Here is a 17,088-nt window from a genome sequence, read left to right as displayed (position 1 = left end):
CCTGGACTTCTGGCAGTTCTCTGCTGAGGTGCTGTTCCAGTCATTTTTGGATAATCTTCAGCAGAATCTTGCTTGCATGTGAACTTAATGAGATTGTTCTATAGTTTCCACACTCTGTTGGGTTACCTTTCTTGGAATGGGAACAAATCAAGATGCCTTCCAGTCAGTTGGCCAAGTGGTTGTTCTCCAGATTTGTGTGACAATATTAGAAAATATGATGTGTATAGTAGCGTGTGCTTGGGAGAGGGAAGAAAGAGGAAATTATACAACAATAAATAATTTTTTTTAAGTGAACTGGGCTGGTAACGAAGAAAATGTGCAACAAGGAATGAATGAAAACTCAACTTTCCTGTAAACTTTCATTAAAATCACAATTACAACTATAAGTAAAGAATACAATAAAAATATTTGCATTATAGGAACTTTGCTCTCAGACTCCAAGAGTACCACTTTTTCAATATTCCGATTCAAATAATTTTGATTTAATTTCATTGGAGGAAAAGTTTTATGCTTGTATCTAACACTACTCAGCATTAATATTTTAAATATTCAAGGTATAAATAATTAAGAGACTTAATTTAAAGGTGCTTCTTTTTATCCAACACTGCATTTTAAATAACTTCACACCAAATATTGTTAATTGCCATTGAGTCATTTTCAGACAACATTAGCCTATGTGTAACAGGAAAGAAACAACCAACTCCCCCTCCCCCCCGCCCCACACTGTGCAGTCCTAGACCATGATTGCTAAATTTGAGCCAATTGGTGCCTCCAGCACATCAGTTCCATTTTCTTGATGGTCTTTCTCTTTTTCCCACACTCGACTTTGCCAAGCATACATCTGTTAAGTTCAAGCTAAAGCTGAGGAAAATTAAACCGAATCCATAGGAGCCAAAATATGACTTTGAGTTCATCCCACCTGAATTTCAGAATCACTCAGGAACAGGTTTGAGGCCTTGAACACTAATGAGCGAAGACCAGATGAGTTGTGGGAGGATGTCAAATGTATCATCCAGAAAGAGTGCAAACTTTCATTACAAAGACAGAAGAGGAAGACCAAAATGGATGTCAGAGGAAACTCTGAAGATTACACTGGAGCGTAGAGAAGCCAAAGCAGAAGGAAAAATTCAAGATACTAAGAGCTGATCAGAAGAGTCCAAAAGGCAGCTTGGAGTGACAACGCAAAATACTACAATGAAATGTGTGAGGAGCTAGAGTCAGAAAATCAAAAGGACCGAACTCCTTCAGCGTTTCTTAAGCTCAAGGAACTGAAGAACAGATTCAAACCTCGAGTTGCTATAATCAAGGATGCTTTAGGCAGAATATTAAATGATCCAGGAAGTATTAAAAGAAGATGGAAGGAATATACTGAGTCATTGTATCGAAAGGAATTGGCAGATACAGAAGAATTTAATGAAATAACATTTGAGCAAGAGCCTATGGTGATGAAGGAAGAAGTTCAAGCTGCTTTGAAGGAAACAGCAAAAAATAAGGCCCCAGGAATAGATGATATACCAACTGACATATTTCAGCTAACTGATGCTGCCTTGGATGTGTTCACCAAGTGTGCCAAGAAATCTGGAGAACAACCACTTGGCCAACTGACTGGAAGAGATCTATATTTGTTCCCATTCCAAAGAAAGGTGACCCAACTGAGTGTGGAAACTACAGAACAGTGTCATTGATTTCACATGCAAGCAAGATTCTGCTGAAGATTATCCAAAAACGACTGGAACAGCACATCAGAAGAGAACTGCCAGAAGTCCAGGCTGGGTTTAAAAGGGGTCGTGGTACTAGCCATATTGTAGCTGATGTTAGATGGATCTTAGCTGAAAGCAGGGAATACCAGAAGAATGTCTATCTGTGTTTCATTGATTATGCAAAGGCATTTGACTGTGTGGATCATAACAAACTGTGGCTGACTCTGAGAAGAATGGGAATCCCAGAACATTTAGTCGTGCTAATGTGAAACCTACACTTGGACCAAGAGGCAGTTGTCAGAACAGAGCAGGGTACCACTGAATAGTTCAAAATTGGGAAGGGTGTATGCCAGGGATGTGTCCTATCTCCATACCTTTTCAACCTGTATGCAAAGCAGATTATCCGAGAGCCTGAGAGGCTGGGCTCTATGAGGAGAAGTGTGGCTTCAGGATTGGTGGAAGATCTATTAACAATCTGCGTTATGCAGATGACACAACCTTGCTTGCTGAAACTGAGGAGGACCTCATGCACTTGCTGCAGAGGGTCAAGGACTGCAGCCTTTAGTATGGACTGAGGCTCAATGTCAAGAAGACAAAGGTTCTCACCACTGGACCAATTGGTAGCATCAAGATGGATGGCGAAGAGATTGAGATGGTTCATAGCTTCAGTTTGCTTGGCTTCACAATCAACACTCTTGGAATCAGCAGCGAGGAAATAAAAAAATGTATTGCAATGGGAAAGTCTGCTGTTAGGGACCTCTCTAAAGTACTCAAGAGCAACGGTGTCTCTCTGGAGACTAAGGTGCACCTGATACAGGCCATGGTCTTTGCAATCACTTGTTATGCATCAGAAAGTTGGACAATGACTAGGGAGGATAGGAGGAGAATTGATGCCTTTGAGCTGTGATGCTGGAGAAGAGTATTGAATGTACCATGGACTGCCAAGAAAACAAACAGATTCATCCTGGAGAGTGTTAAGCCAGGCTACTCCTTGGAGGCAAGGATTCTGGACATGTTGTAAGGAGGGACAGGTCCTTGGAAAGGGACATCATTCTTGGGAGGTTGGAGGGACAGCGAAGGAGGGGAAGACCCTCTATGAGGTGGATTGATTCAGTGACTGGGATAATCAGGATGGGTGTTTCAGAGGCAGTGCAATTGGCACAGGATAGAGCAGGGTTTAGGGCTGTTGTACATAGGGTCGCTATGAGTCGCAAATGACTCGACGGCACATAACAACAACAATATGTGGAAAGAGATGTTAGAGAAGTTAAAGACCAGCAGTCAGAACTAGGCCAGATCTTGACTGGGGAACTACTTGTGACCTGTTGTTGTTGCTTTTATTTGCTGACGTTACCCACAAATCATAGTAATGCTATGGACAATAACTCTGAACCTTCCCCTCCCTGAGCCAATTTCGCTGCTTTCAACATCCCTACCCTCATTACCCCAGTTACTATGTCAATCCATCCCACCCAGGTTGTTCCACTCCTGCTTTGTCCCTCCATCCTTTCAAGCATGATGCCCTTCTACAAGGACAGGTTCCTCTTGGCAACATGCCCAAAGCTTATGAGCTGGAACTTCACAATCATTGTCTCCAAGGAACAACTTGGTTTCACCCTCTCCAGGTCAAATCTGTTTGTTCTCTTGGAAGTCCATGGTGTACTCAATACTGTTTTCTAGCACCACAATTCAAATACATCAATTCCTCTTCTGTCACCCTTAGTCATTGTCCAGCTCTCTGATGCATAGCAAGTAACTGCAAAGATCATGGTCTGGATCAGGCACACCTTGGTCTCTAGACTGACATTGTTGCTCTTTAGCACTCTGGAGAGGTCCCTGATGGCAGGTTTTTCCCATTGCAATTTGTCTTTTGATTTCCCAACTGCTGGTGTCAAGAGTGTTGTTTATGGAGCTGAGCAAGCTGAAATTGTTAACAATCTTAATCTCTTTTCCATCTATCCTGAGGCTGTCAATTGGTGAAAATTTATGTTTTCTTGATGTTGTGCTTTATTCCATATTAAAGACTGCAATCCTTGACTTTCTGCTGCAAATGCTTCAGGTCCTCTTCAGTTTTGGCGGGCAAGATTGTGTCATCTGCATAACTCAGGTTGTTGATGAGTCTTCCTCGAATCCTGATGGCATATTCCTCCTTACTAAGTCCAGCCTCCTGAATTATCTGTTCCAAATATAGACTGAAAAGGTACTGAGACAGGCCAGCTCCCTAACACACTCTCTTCCTGATTTTGAGCCATGCAGTGTTTCTTTGCTCTGTTCTGATAAATGCTTCCTGGTTCAAGTACAGGTTTCACAAGAGAACAATCAGATGTACTGGGATTCCCATTCTTCTCAAGGTTAGCCACAACTTGTTGTGATCCATACAGTCAAATGTCTTTGCATAGAAAAACATAGAATGATAGCACAGTTCCTTTAGCACGTTCTGCTTTTAGCAAAGATCCATCTGACATTGACTACAGTATCACTAGTTTGACATCCTCCTCTAAACTTGGTTTGCACTTCTGGCAGTTCTCTGTCACAATACTATTCCAGTCAGTTTTGGATAATCTTCAGCAGGATTTTACTTGCTTGTAATAGTGCTGATATTGTTTGATATTATTTTTTAATGAGTATAAATATGGATTTCTTCCAGTCAGTTTGCCAGGTAGTTGTCATCCAGATTTCCTGGCACAAACTGGTGAGCATGTCCAGAGCAGCATCTGTTTGTTGAAATATGTTAATTGGTATTCCATCAATTCCTGGGGACTTCTTTTTTTTTTTTCAAATCCTTCAGAGCAGCTTGAACTTCCTCCTTCATCACTATTGCCTCTTGATCACATGTTGTTTAATGAAATTCTTCTATGTCAGCCAATTTTTTTTTGGTACAGTGCCTCTGTGTACTCCATCTATCTTCTTTTGATGCTTCCTGGATTATTCAGTATGCTCCCCATAGCATCCTTAAGTATTGCCACCCAGGGTTTGAATTTGTTCTCCGATTCTGAAGGAAGAAATGCCAAGAGCCCTAGCAAGTACTTCCAGTACAATCTTGAACAGAAGTGGTGACAGTGGGTATCCCTGTTTGGTCCTTGTTGACAAAGAAAATGCTTTTAGTCTTTCTCCATTGAGAATGATATTGGCTCTTGCTTTTGCAAATATACTTTTCACTATGTTGAGGAAATTCCATTCTATTCCAATTTTGCTAAGTGTCTTAATCAAGAACGGGTGTTGGATTTTGTCAAATGCTTTTTCTACATCAACTGCTCGAATCATATGGTTCTTGTTATTTGCTTTGTTAATGTGGTGAATTATATCGATTGTTTTTCTTATGTTGAACCATCCTTGCATACTTCTTATGAATCACACTTGATAATGATTTTATTAATGTGCTTTTAGACTCTTTTGGCTAGGATTCTGTTAAGGATTCTTGCATCTATGTTCATGAGAGATATTGGTCTGTAGTTTTCTTTTTTGGTAATATCTTTGCTTGGTTTTGTTATTAGGGTTATACTTACTTCATAGAATGTCTCAGGGAGTGTTTCTTCTTTTTCTATTTTTCAACATAACTTAAGTAGGATTGGTAATAAATCTTCTCTGAATGTTTGGTAGAATTCAGCCATGAAGCCATATCACAGGAACAATGATTTTGTAAATCACTATCTAACTTGAAAGGGATTAGAGAGTATTATGCTAAGTGAACTAACTCAGTCCCATAAAGACGAATACTGTATCAAACCACTATTATAAAACATGTAGGAGGGTCCAAGGTGGGAAGGGAGCAGAGGTGTGAGGATGAAGGGAGGGGGCTTAGGTCAGGGTTGAATAAATTAGATGGGTGGAGTAAAGGAAAGGGGAAAGATGTGATGTGAAAAACCAATGTATATGAACTTTTTAAGTAAGCTAGACTAAAATAAAAATCTTATCTTTTAAAAAGAGAGAAAAGAAATAGCAAGTTTGTCCTTTTTTATCTTCTGACTCCAGCTCTTTGCATATTTCATTCTAATAGTTTGCTTTGTCATCCCAAACTGCCCTTTGAAATCTATTCAGTTCATTAAATTCCAGATTTCTTCCCTTTGTTTTGCTAGCTTATAGGTTGTGCCAAGCACAGCTTAGTTTTTGAAATTACATCATTGTTCTTTAACTCTTTGGAAAGGTATTTTTTCCAAGCCATGGTATTTTCAATTGCTTCCTATCCATCTGGAAGTTGGAGAATAAATTAGGATGACAGAAGAAGCTGTTGCTGTACCTTTGAATTGTGAATCTATTTGAATCTACTGGAGAAGAGTACTAAATATCTCATTAACTGCCAAGAGAAAAAAAAATTTTAAAAGAACTAACAAAGAATGGAAATGCAACTGGAGTTCTCCTTAAAGGTAAGGATGATGAAACTTCATTTTACATCCTTTAGATATATCTTCATTTATAGATAGTCTTTGGAAAAAGAAATCATTCTGGGAAAGGTAGATGGTCAAAGAAAAAAGAGAAGGTCCTTAACAAGATACACACAGTGATTAGAACAAATGGCTCCAGCGTGTAGCGTATCCCAAGAAGGGCAAAATTCAGATCTGTTGTTCATACTGTCTAGGAGTTTGTTGCTGGCTGGTTGGTACCTATCAAGACTAAATCTGAAAAGGGGATTCAGGAGATGGTCATCTTAATGCAAATGTGCAGTGATTGAAGGTGTGGACAAAAGCAGAAGTAGTGGAACTGAGAAGGGAGATAAGATCTTACACGCTGTCACTTAGAACAACAAAGTTATACAGATTTGATCAGAATCTTAAGTGATTAAAAGATAAGTAGGAATTGAAGTCAGTACTAAAAGCAGAGATAGACCTTTTAGAGTAATGTTAAGGCAATTGGGAAGTTCAAAAAGAAATTGGTTTTTAAAGAACTGTATAAAAGTTTAGCAATACTTTGGAGTGGAAAATAGTACAAGCAAATTGTCCTATAGAGAATGAGAATCCGAAATGTGAGACTCAGAGTAGAGATCAGCATTAAACCACTTGGGAAAATGTCTGTTCAGAGTAAAGCTATGCTAGTGAATACTAGTGAGTTTGGGGAAGAAGGGATGGGTAGTAGGTGACTCTTAGAGAATTATTTTATACCAATATATATTTTTCTACAAGAGATCTTCATTACATTTGAATTTAATCCACTATGTTAAAATTATATATTTAAATGCATGTTACATTAGAAAAAAAAACCAACAAACTTACATATTTGGTGGGAAATAAGTAATATGTTGAAATGGGTAAAAAGTGTCTTTATCTTCTATTCGTGATTATTTCCTTACATCAAGAGTGCTGAAACAATGCTATGTGTCAGGATTCACAATTCCCCCCCCCCCCTTTCTGGTCACTAACTCAATTTCTGCCTCTAAGATCAGAAGTTGTGAAAAAGCTTAATCTTTTAAAGTGTCCTTCCTGAAATTATCTATACTTTCACATCTTGAACCCTTCTTTTCAGGGAGACATTTACTTTACAAGTTAAATCCACAAGTTCCCACTTCTCCCCTCTCATTGTTTCATGATGTCCCTTACCAGATTGTGTCTGATTATAGTTCCTAAAAGCCTCTTATCTTTTCTTTATTTGTTTTCTTAATTAGCCAAAATTCCCTTATCTGCTTTTTATTTCTTTGTTTGTTGAAATTCCCATCATTTCCTTCAGAGAAAATGAGGACTAAGAAAACATGTTTGTTCAAAGGGCTAATTTAGCTGTGCTTTGCAAGTTGTAGAACACAGTGTTCAGTTAAGATAGATGGTATTTGTCTCTGTGTTTCTATTATGCCAAATTGTACATTAATCTCTTTATGTTTTATAATCTAAAAAAGTCCCTCCTAAGGTTTATGACTTACCTTTCCACAAAGGCTCAGAAAAGTGTGAAACCAAAGAATAATTCTTTAGATGGAAGCAATATATCTTTATATATGTTGTTTTTGTTAGGTGTATGATAGTAACACTTTTTTTTACATTTAGGAATTGGTATAGTCCATTGGAAGGAAGTATGAAGAAGAAGAATTGATACATTTGAATTGTACTCTTAGAGAAGAGTGCTGAATATCCCATGAGCTGCCAAAAAAACAAACAGATGTGTCTTCGAGGAAGTACCACTTGAGAGCTTCATAGAGGTAAAGATAATGAATCTTCATCCCACATATTTTGGACATGTTAGGAGAGACATATGCTTAAAAAGGTAAAGAGTCAGGGAAGGAGAGAGGACCCTCAGTGAGACAGGTTGATGCAGGGTCTGTGGCAAGGGACTCAAATGTGAGAAGGACCGTGCAGGATAGGACAGGGTTCAGATCTGTTGTTCATGAGGTCACTATGAGTCAACCTGATGATATGTAAAGCAGCAGGAACAACATAGGGAGCTTTGCTGCTAACCCAAAGGCATCCCAAAGGATTCCAACTTCTCTAGCAGTTCGAATCCACTAGCAGCTCAACAAGAGAACAATGGGTGATCTCTTCCCATGTGATTTATGTTGTTGTTGTTGTTGTTATGTGCCGTTGAGTCGTTTGCGACTCATAGCGACCCTATGTACAACAGCCTTAACCATGTTCTATCCTGTGCCAATCTCATTGCCTCTGACAAACCCATCCTGAGTACCCCAGTCACTGAATCAATCCACCTCATAGAGGGTCTTCCCCTCCTGTGCTGTCCCTCCACTCTACCCAGCATGATGTCCCTCTCCAAAGACCTGTCTCTCCTTACAACATGTCCAAAGTATGTCAGACGAAGCCCCAGAATCCTTGCCTCCAAGGAGCAGCCTGGTTTAATCCTCTCTACAATGAATCTGTTTGTTTTCTTGGCAGTCCATGGTACATTCAATACTCTTCTCCAGCACCACAGCTCAAAGGCGTCAATTCTCCTTCTATCCTTCCTAGTCATTGTCCAACTCTCTGATGCATAACAAGTGATTGCAAAAACCATGGCCTGTATCAGGCGGACCTTAGTCTCCAGAGAGACACTGTTGCTCTTCAGTATTTTGGAGAGATCCCTAACCGCAGACTTTCCCATCGCAATACGTTTTTTTATTTCCTGGCTACTGGTTCCAAGAGTGTTGACCGTGGAGCCGAGCAAACTGAAGCTGTGAACAGGGAAGAGTCAAATATGAGTCTTTTCAGATTTGATGACAAATAGAATTGAAGAATGTAATGCTTTCCAATTGACAAGCTTTAAAAATATAAAGTATCCATTAAGCAAATGAGTAAAAAGCACAAATGGTTAAAAAAACCACATAACTCATTTAATAAAAGAATTTAAAAATGTATACATATGTATACATGTGGACCATATATATATATATATGTATATATATATATATATATATATATGTAAGTGAAAAAATGAGTGTGTCAACAGAGCAGAAAGTAAGCATTGTGTTTGTTACTGGATTGCTTCTAGATATGGTCACAATCTCTGATCTAACACCTATACCTTCCTAAATGAAGGGCTTCATAATTTACCAGAGGAGTCCTAGTGGCATAATGATGAAATGCCATGACTGCTAATTGCATGATCAGCAGTTCAAACCCACAACCTCCTCCATGAGAGAAAGATAAAGCAATCTCCTTCTGTTAAACATACAATGGACGGCCAAGAAAACAAATAGGTATTTTTACGTTATTTCTGACTTTCTTTGGGCATGTTATAAGGAATCTTTGTAGAGCGACATCATGCTTGGAAAGGTGGAGGAACAGCACAGGAGAGGAAGAACTCAGATGAGATGGATTGACTCAGTAACTGGGGTAATGGGGGTAGATGTGTTAGAGACAGTGAAATTAACTCAGAATAGGTTAGGGTTTAGAGTTATTGTACATAGAGTCTCTATGAGTCACAGGCAACTCAATAGCACTTGACAACCACAACAACTAAAAAGAATTACTTCTAGAAATATGTAATAAACATCTTGACCCCCAGTATAAACCAAGAGTATCCCAAGAAAATCCACTTAAAACCATCCTATTAATAAATTTTTATTTTGCCTAAATTTGTTCTTTGTAGACTTTGATTACTTACAATCTAAAGGTCCTTGTCTTCAAGACTTCAGAAAGCAGAGGGGATATTATCCATACCACTTGAGACAGCCAAATGTAAGCAAAAGGAGTGATGTTTGGCTCAGCCATGGAAGAAAGAGAACGGCTGGGAATGGTACATTTCAACTCTGTTCATATGTTATAATTAAGTACCTCCCTGGGTTTAGAGTCTTAATAATGGCAGAAAGGTCAAGACATAGGATCACAGTCACGGTAGATTGTACTCAGCATGCATTTCTTCACTCCCTTTACCCATGGGACTTGCGTTATTTAGACTCATGGTGGATCAGAATTACTTCTCTATTTTGGCCTAAACCATTTGATTCACTTTGGCCAATAGGTTCTTAGCAGGAATGAGGAAAACTGAAGTTGGAAAAGTGAACAAACAGTTGCTTTTAACCTTTGCACTTCTGTCATCATGCAGGTTGAGTTTCCTTAGGAAGCTTCTAGTCCTTCAGGCCATAATTAACACATCTGGACTACTGACAGGACCTCCTGGACACTGGTTCACAGTAAAGCCAGACAATCCAATCTAAATAAGTCAATCTGCATTATGGCCATACTGAGACATTATCTTGTTACATAGTATTGGTGTGGCAATTGTTAACTAATACACAGGATTACTCCTTATTGCAGATATTATTAGTTGTACTATCTAATAAATAATTTGCTAATCATTTTGTCACATTTCTCTTCATACAGCTCAGCCTCCTGGATAATCTGTTCTGCATATAGACTGAAAAGATAAGGAGATAGGACACATCCTTGATGCACAGCCTCCACAATTTTGAACCATACAGTGTTTCCTTGCTCTGTTCTGACTACTGCCTCCTGGTCCATGTATAGAGTCCACATAAGTTCTATAATTCTCATTCTTCAAGTTATCCACAGTTTGTTGTGGTCCACACAGTCAAATACAACAATCTGTGTTATGCGGATAATAAAACCCTGCTTGCTGAAACTGAGGAGGGCCTGAAGCACTTGCTGCAGAAGGTCAAGGACTGCAGCCTTCAATATGGATTGAGTCTCCATATCAAGGAAGCAAAGATTCTCACCATTGGCAGCTTCATGATAGATGGTGAAGAGATTGAGATTACTAACAGATTTAGTTTGCTTGGCTCTACAATCAACACTCTTGGCACCAGCAGCCAGGAAATTAAATGATGAATTAATTGCATTTGGAAAGTCTGCTATCAGCGACCTCTTCAAAATACTGAAGAGCAATGACCTGGTAGAGGTCATGGTCTTTGCAATCACTTGGTATGAATCAGAGAGCATGACAATGACTATGGATGATAGGAGAATTGATGTCTTTGAGCTGTGGTGTTGGAGAAGAGTATTGAATATACCATGGACTACTAGAAGAACAAACAGGTTTGTCCTAAAGAGAGGGTGAAGTCAGGCTGCTCCTTGGAAGCAAGGATTCTGAAGTTTCGTCCGACATGCTTTGGGCATGTTGCAAGGAGGGACCAGGCCTTGGAGAGGAAAGTCATGTTTCGGATGGTGGAGGAACAGCGCAAGAGATGAAGATCCTTAGTGAAATGGATTGATTGAGTGACTGGGGTATTAGGGGTAGGTGTATTCGAGACAAGAAGATTGACACAGGATAGAGCAGGGTTTAGGGCTGTTGTACGTAGGGCAACTCGAGGGCACATTAACAACAACAATCTTTGTGCAGATATTAAAACGAGACAGCATTCCTCCTTTTAAAGAGTTTACAATCTACTTTGGAAGAAGATTAAGTACATTTTTAAATCAGAAAATGTTGTACAGCAGTATATATCTGAATTCTGTGTAATATAGCACTAAACACTGGAAAGAATGAGCACAACAAAGAAATTAGAAAAACACAGATGATGATCCTAACTGGGCTATATATTATATAAGGTTATGTGACTGCTGTTATCACAATAATAAAGTAAGTATTTAGTACTGGAACTAGTGTTAGACCTGAGATAACTTCTAACTCTTAAAGATTTTGTTCTTATCCAGAAGACTGACTCAGATAAGGTTCTTGTAATGAAGGAGGTAGGATATAGTCTTAGAGCAATATGTTACAATGTTGGGCTCAAATAATGGGTTAGAATTAGATGTTATTGTTGTTGTTACTGGTCGGAACCAACTATTAACTGACCCTCCAGCGAGTTTTCAGAAGCAGTATGTCATAAAGGAGGAGATTGTTCATCTTTTTCCTTTGAATCAGCTTGTAGATTGGTATAAGAATTCAAAAGATATTATAGGATCAGAGCCTAAGTCAAACAAGATCAATATCAGTAAAGAATAGGGGATTCTGCCAAGAAAAAAAATATTTGATTATGCTATTCAGTACAGGCATGTGTTGTTTAATGTCTGTTTAGGCCAACATCCAACTGCATATATGTCTGTGGTTCCATAAAGTGATTTGATTATTTTTAAAGGGAAAGCATTTCTTCATTTATTTCCTGCTCTTGGTTTTAAAAAGCAATAGTGTATTTGTTGTATTGGGCCTCAGGGGAAATACAGACAGGTAAGACATAGAAAATAGGTCTGGGGGTGGGCTCCCAGGCTTTGGTGGGCAGCAGTGGTGAGGGGCTACAGACTTAGCTCCAGCTGCTCATGTGGGCAGGACACCGAATAGGGCTGCACTGTACTCTTTCTCTACTCCACACTCGGCTCTATGTCAAGCCAGGTCCTCTCAGCTGATGATGCTGGTTCTCTATTCCATTCCTCAAGCCACTAGAGAGGTCAAAACATGGATGAAATAATTGACTTCCCTTGTAGCAGCAGTGACAGCAATGGCAATGAGGACAACCAGAAGGAGACTGTGACAGGGTTTTAGTATGGTATTTACACAACAGTTGTGTCATCTGCATAACACACATTGTTGAATCTTCCTCCAATCCCGATGCCACACTTCTCATACAGTCCAGCCTCCTGAATGATTTGTTCTGCATATAGGTTGAAAAGGTATAGAGATAGAACACATCCCTGGCATACACCCTTCCCAATTTTGAACCATGCAGTGTTTCCTTGCTCTGTTCTGATGACTGCCTCCTGGTCCAAGTAAGGTTTCACATTAGCAAGATCAAGTGTTCTGGGATTCCCGTTCTTCTCATAGTCTGCCACAGTTTGTTATGATCCACACAGTCAAACGCCTTTGCACTGTCAATAAAACATAGATAAATATTCCTCTGGTACTCCCTGCTTTCAGCTAAGATCCATATAACATTAGCTACAATATCCCTAGTACCACGACCCCTTCTTTTTTTTATTTTATTTTTATTTAGTTTGTTTATTTTTCATTTCAATGAACATCTACAGAGATTTTGGAATTCCATTCATTCATTGTTGCACCCTTCTCCCTGCACACACCACTCCCCTCCCCGTTTGCTCCTCTCCTTGAAAAGCAAAAGAAAAACTCCCTCATTGGTTCACAATCCCCCCCCTGCACCTCCCCAAACCCCACTCCCTACCCCCAAATATAATTCACTCTGCAACCCTCATTGCGTACTCCTACGATAAAAATAATGCCCTAAAATATAATACTTTTAGACTATTCTCTCCCCCATAGACTTCAATGCCGTAGACATATTTCATCCAGTTTTTCTCAGTCTTACCCCACCCCAATGCCAGACCCCTTCTAAAGCCAGCCTAGACTTCTGGCACTTCTCTGCTGATGTGTTGCTCCAGTCGATTTTTTATAATCTTCAGAAGAATCTTCCTTGCATGTGGTATCAATGATATAGTTCGATAATTTCCACACTCTGTTGGGTCACCTTTCTTTGGAATGGGAATAAATATGGATCTCTTCCAGCCAGTTGGCCAAATGGTTGTCCTCCAGATTTCTTGACACAACTTGGTGAGCACATCTAGGGCAGCATCTGTTAGTTGAAATACATCAATTTGTATACCATCAGTTCCTGGGGACTTAATTATTGACAGTTTCTTCAAAGCAGCTTGAACTTCTTCCTGCATCACTATAGGCTCTTGTTCATATGCTGTTTCATGAAATTCTTTGTCTGCCAATTCCTTTCGATATAAAGATTCTGTATACCCTTTCCGTCTTTAAAAAACAAACAAACAAACAAACACAAAACCATGTTGTTTATTAGTCCCAGCAGGGGGTTCCTACATGGGGTGGTGGGTAGGCTAGATCAGAGTGTGTGTGGGCTATAAGTCTACAGTGATGGGGGGGTAAAGGAGTGGCGGAGCTTGGAGGGAAAGGGCTGAGCTTTTTGGCCAGGTTCAACAGTGCTTCAGTTTTGCTAGTGAACATGCTTGATGAAAGAGTTCTGGCATGCCTGAGCAAGGCCACCAAGAAGATTAAGAAATTCTTGGAAATCTAGCTGCCCATCAGAGTTGAGGTCCAGTTTCTTCATCATGCGGTCAAGGACATCAGGGTCCTTCTGATTCTTTGTGAAGGCAGCCAGTTCTGTATTCATGAAGTTCAAGAACTCCCTTTTGGAGAGGGTAATGTTATGACCATCCTGTCCAGCGTACTTCTGGAACACGGCAATCAGGGACTCAATACACCACTTGGTCTCTGTGGGGTTAGTGACTTTTGCCATGTCACAGCAGATCAGAGTGAAGTGGCTGTGGCTTGGAGCAGTAAGGGTATGTGGCTGACTATGGGGAGCTGCAGCCTACTTCCTGGATCATTTAATCTGCCCAAAGCATCCTTAAGTATAGCAACTCAAGGTTTGAATTGCTGCAGAAGGTCGACTGCAGCCTTCAATATGGATTGAGGCTCCATATCAAGAAGACAAAGATTCTCACCACTGGGCCAATAGGCAGCATCAGGATAGATCGTGAAGTGATTGAGATTGTTAACAGCTTTCGTTTGCTTGGCTCCACAGTCAACACTCTTGGCACCAGCAGCCAGGAAATTAAAAGATATTATTGCAATAGGAAAGTCTGCTATTAAGGACCTCTCCAGAGTACTGATGAGCAATAGTGTCACTCTAGAGACTAAGGTGCATCTGATACAGGCCATGGTCTTTGTAATCAGTTGTTATGCGTCAGAGAGTTGGACAATGACTAGGGAAGATAGAAGGAAAATTGGTGCCTTTGAGTTGTGGTGCTGCAGAAGAGTATTGAATATACCATGGACTGCTAAGAAAATGAACAGATTCATCCTGGAGAGGATTAAACCCAGCTGCTTCTTGGAGGCAAGGATTCTGAAGGTTCATCTGACATACTTTGGACATGTTGCAAGGAGGATGTCATGCTTAGAAGGGTGAAGGATCAGAGGAGAGGAAGACCCTCTATGAGGTGGACAGACTCAGTGACTGGACTAAGTGGGTGGGTGTGTCAGAGACAGTGAGAATGGCACAGGACAGAGCAGGATTTAGGGCTGTTGTACATAGGGTCGCTATGATGAGTCACAAGCTATGAGATGGCACATAACTACAACAAAATTTACACAACAAACAAATCACATAACATCCATTTCACAGATGTCTTATACATGTTAATTAACACGTAACTTGTTACTGCCATATGAAGGCTCTTGACAGAATTTTATTTCTAGCAATATTTTTTTTTATGAGAGAGCTGGACAATGACTAAAGATGATAGAAGAAGAAAAATGCGTTCACGTTGTGGTGCTGGAAGTCTTTCTTGAATACGCCATGGATCACCAAGAAAACATAGAAGTTTGCCTTGGAGGAGGTGAAACCAAATTTCTCCTTGGGTGCTAGGATTTTGAAGCTCTATCTCACATACTTTGGGCACATGTCCAGGAGAAACTGGTAAGTACAGGTAAGGAAGACTCGATCCCGGATGAGATGGATTGATAGAGCAACTGGGGCAATGAGGGTATGTGTATCAGAATGAGTAAAATTGTCTCAGGACAGGGCAGGCTGCAGAGCTGCTGTATGTAGAGTCACTACAGGTCACAGGAGACTCGATGGCACATAACACCAACAACAATTAAGAACCACCCTTTCACTTGATTTCTATTAGACAATGAAGTTGTAAAGAACTAAAATGTCTGCTACTATCCTTAAACATTTAATTCTCATTTGGTTTCTCAAAATCATTTAAATAGGAAGTTCTAAATCCGTGACAAACTCATACAACATATTCAGAAGCCACATTTCAACATTTCAATGAATAGACTATTTGAAAAAAATCAATAAGGATTGCCTCTCAAATTTAGTCTAAGAATGACTAGAGAAGGTGAAGAAAATCATAATAAAGCACCTCAAGCTGCTGTTCACTATGTGGTGGTGCAGTGTTAAGAGCTATCACAGAATATCAATGACTCACCTCTCTTAAAAGCAAGGATATCGAGGACTGGGACACACAAGACACAGCAAGAGGAGAGGGAAGAAGAAAAGAAGAAATAGGAATTGAGAAATATCAAGAGCAATATAGCAATTCATTCTTCTCCTCCTAACAAAGCTCTCGCTTCAGGCTGGGACTGAATGATATTGTTGTTAACTACTCTTGAGTTGGTATTCAACACCTGGCAACCTCACACGTAACAAAAAAGAAAGAAAAAATGCTCCCTGTTTCTACACCATCCTCATGATTAATTGTAAATCAGACTATTGGATTCATAGGGTTTTCATTGCTTTTTAGAATTGAATTGGCAGGCCTTTCTTCCTACTCTATATTAATCTGGAAGTGCCTGTAAAACCTGTTCAGTATCATAGCAATATGTAAGCTTCCACCAGCAGATAGGTTGTAGGTATACATAAACTGGCTTGACATGGAATTAAACATGGCTTGGATTAACGATCAACAGCAGATCGGGCACTGGGCTTTCCCCTGTCACGGCAATAATCCACTGGGCAAGACCCCTCAGGGACCTCTCAAAATACTAAAAAGCAGTGATGTCAGTTTAAAGACTGAGGAACTTTTGATTCAGTCCATGGTCTTCTTAAATTATCTGCTATGTTCTGGAGGGCTAGTGGTAAGAAGCTGCACTGCAACCCCAAAGGCACGCAGTTCAAATCTACCAGCTGCTCTGTGGAAGAAGGAAGGGCAATATGCTCCCGTGCAATTGCTGCCTCTGAAAACCCACTGGAGGGTCAGCTGTATTGGTCAGTTCTGACTAGACGGTACAATACCAACAGTGCTTCAGAGAGCTAGAATTTGAATAAGGATGACAGAAGAAGGATCAATGCCTTTGAGTAGTGGTGCTGAAGAATAGTATTAATTATCCTATGGAATGCCAAAAGAACAAACATGTCTTGGGAAATGAAGCAGCCAGAGTTTTCCTAGGAGGCAAAGATGGCAAAGCTTTGCTTTTCATACGTTAGACATGTAAATAGTGAGCTATTTCTCAAGAGGAACATCATGCTTGGAAAGACGGAGAGGGTCAGTGAAGGAGAGGAAAAGCCCCAATGAGATGGACTGACCCCATGACTTCAGCA

General features: G+C 40.0%; 1 pseudogene; it reads right to left on the bottom strand.

Moving 5' to 3' along the window:
* Window positions 1-13,971: 13,971 nt before the first annotated feature.
* On the bottom strand, window positions 13,972-14,274 carry LOC102866106 (annotated as a pseudogene).
* Between the last annotated feature and the right edge of the window lie 2,814 nt (window positions 14,275-17,088).

The sequence above is a fragment of the Elephantulus edwardii genome, unplaced genomic scaffold (genome assembly GCF_000299155.1).
Source record: "Elephantulus edwardii isolate Elephantulus edwardi_28Jun2011 unplaced genomic scaffold, EleEdw1.0 scaffold00128, whole genome shotgun sequence".
In the NCBI taxonomy this organism is placed as follows: Eukaryota; Metazoa; Chordata; class Mammalia; order Macroscelidea; family Macroscelididae; genus Elephantulus; species Elephantulus edwardii.
This window is presented reverse-complemented; position numbering and strand designations above follow the sequence as displayed.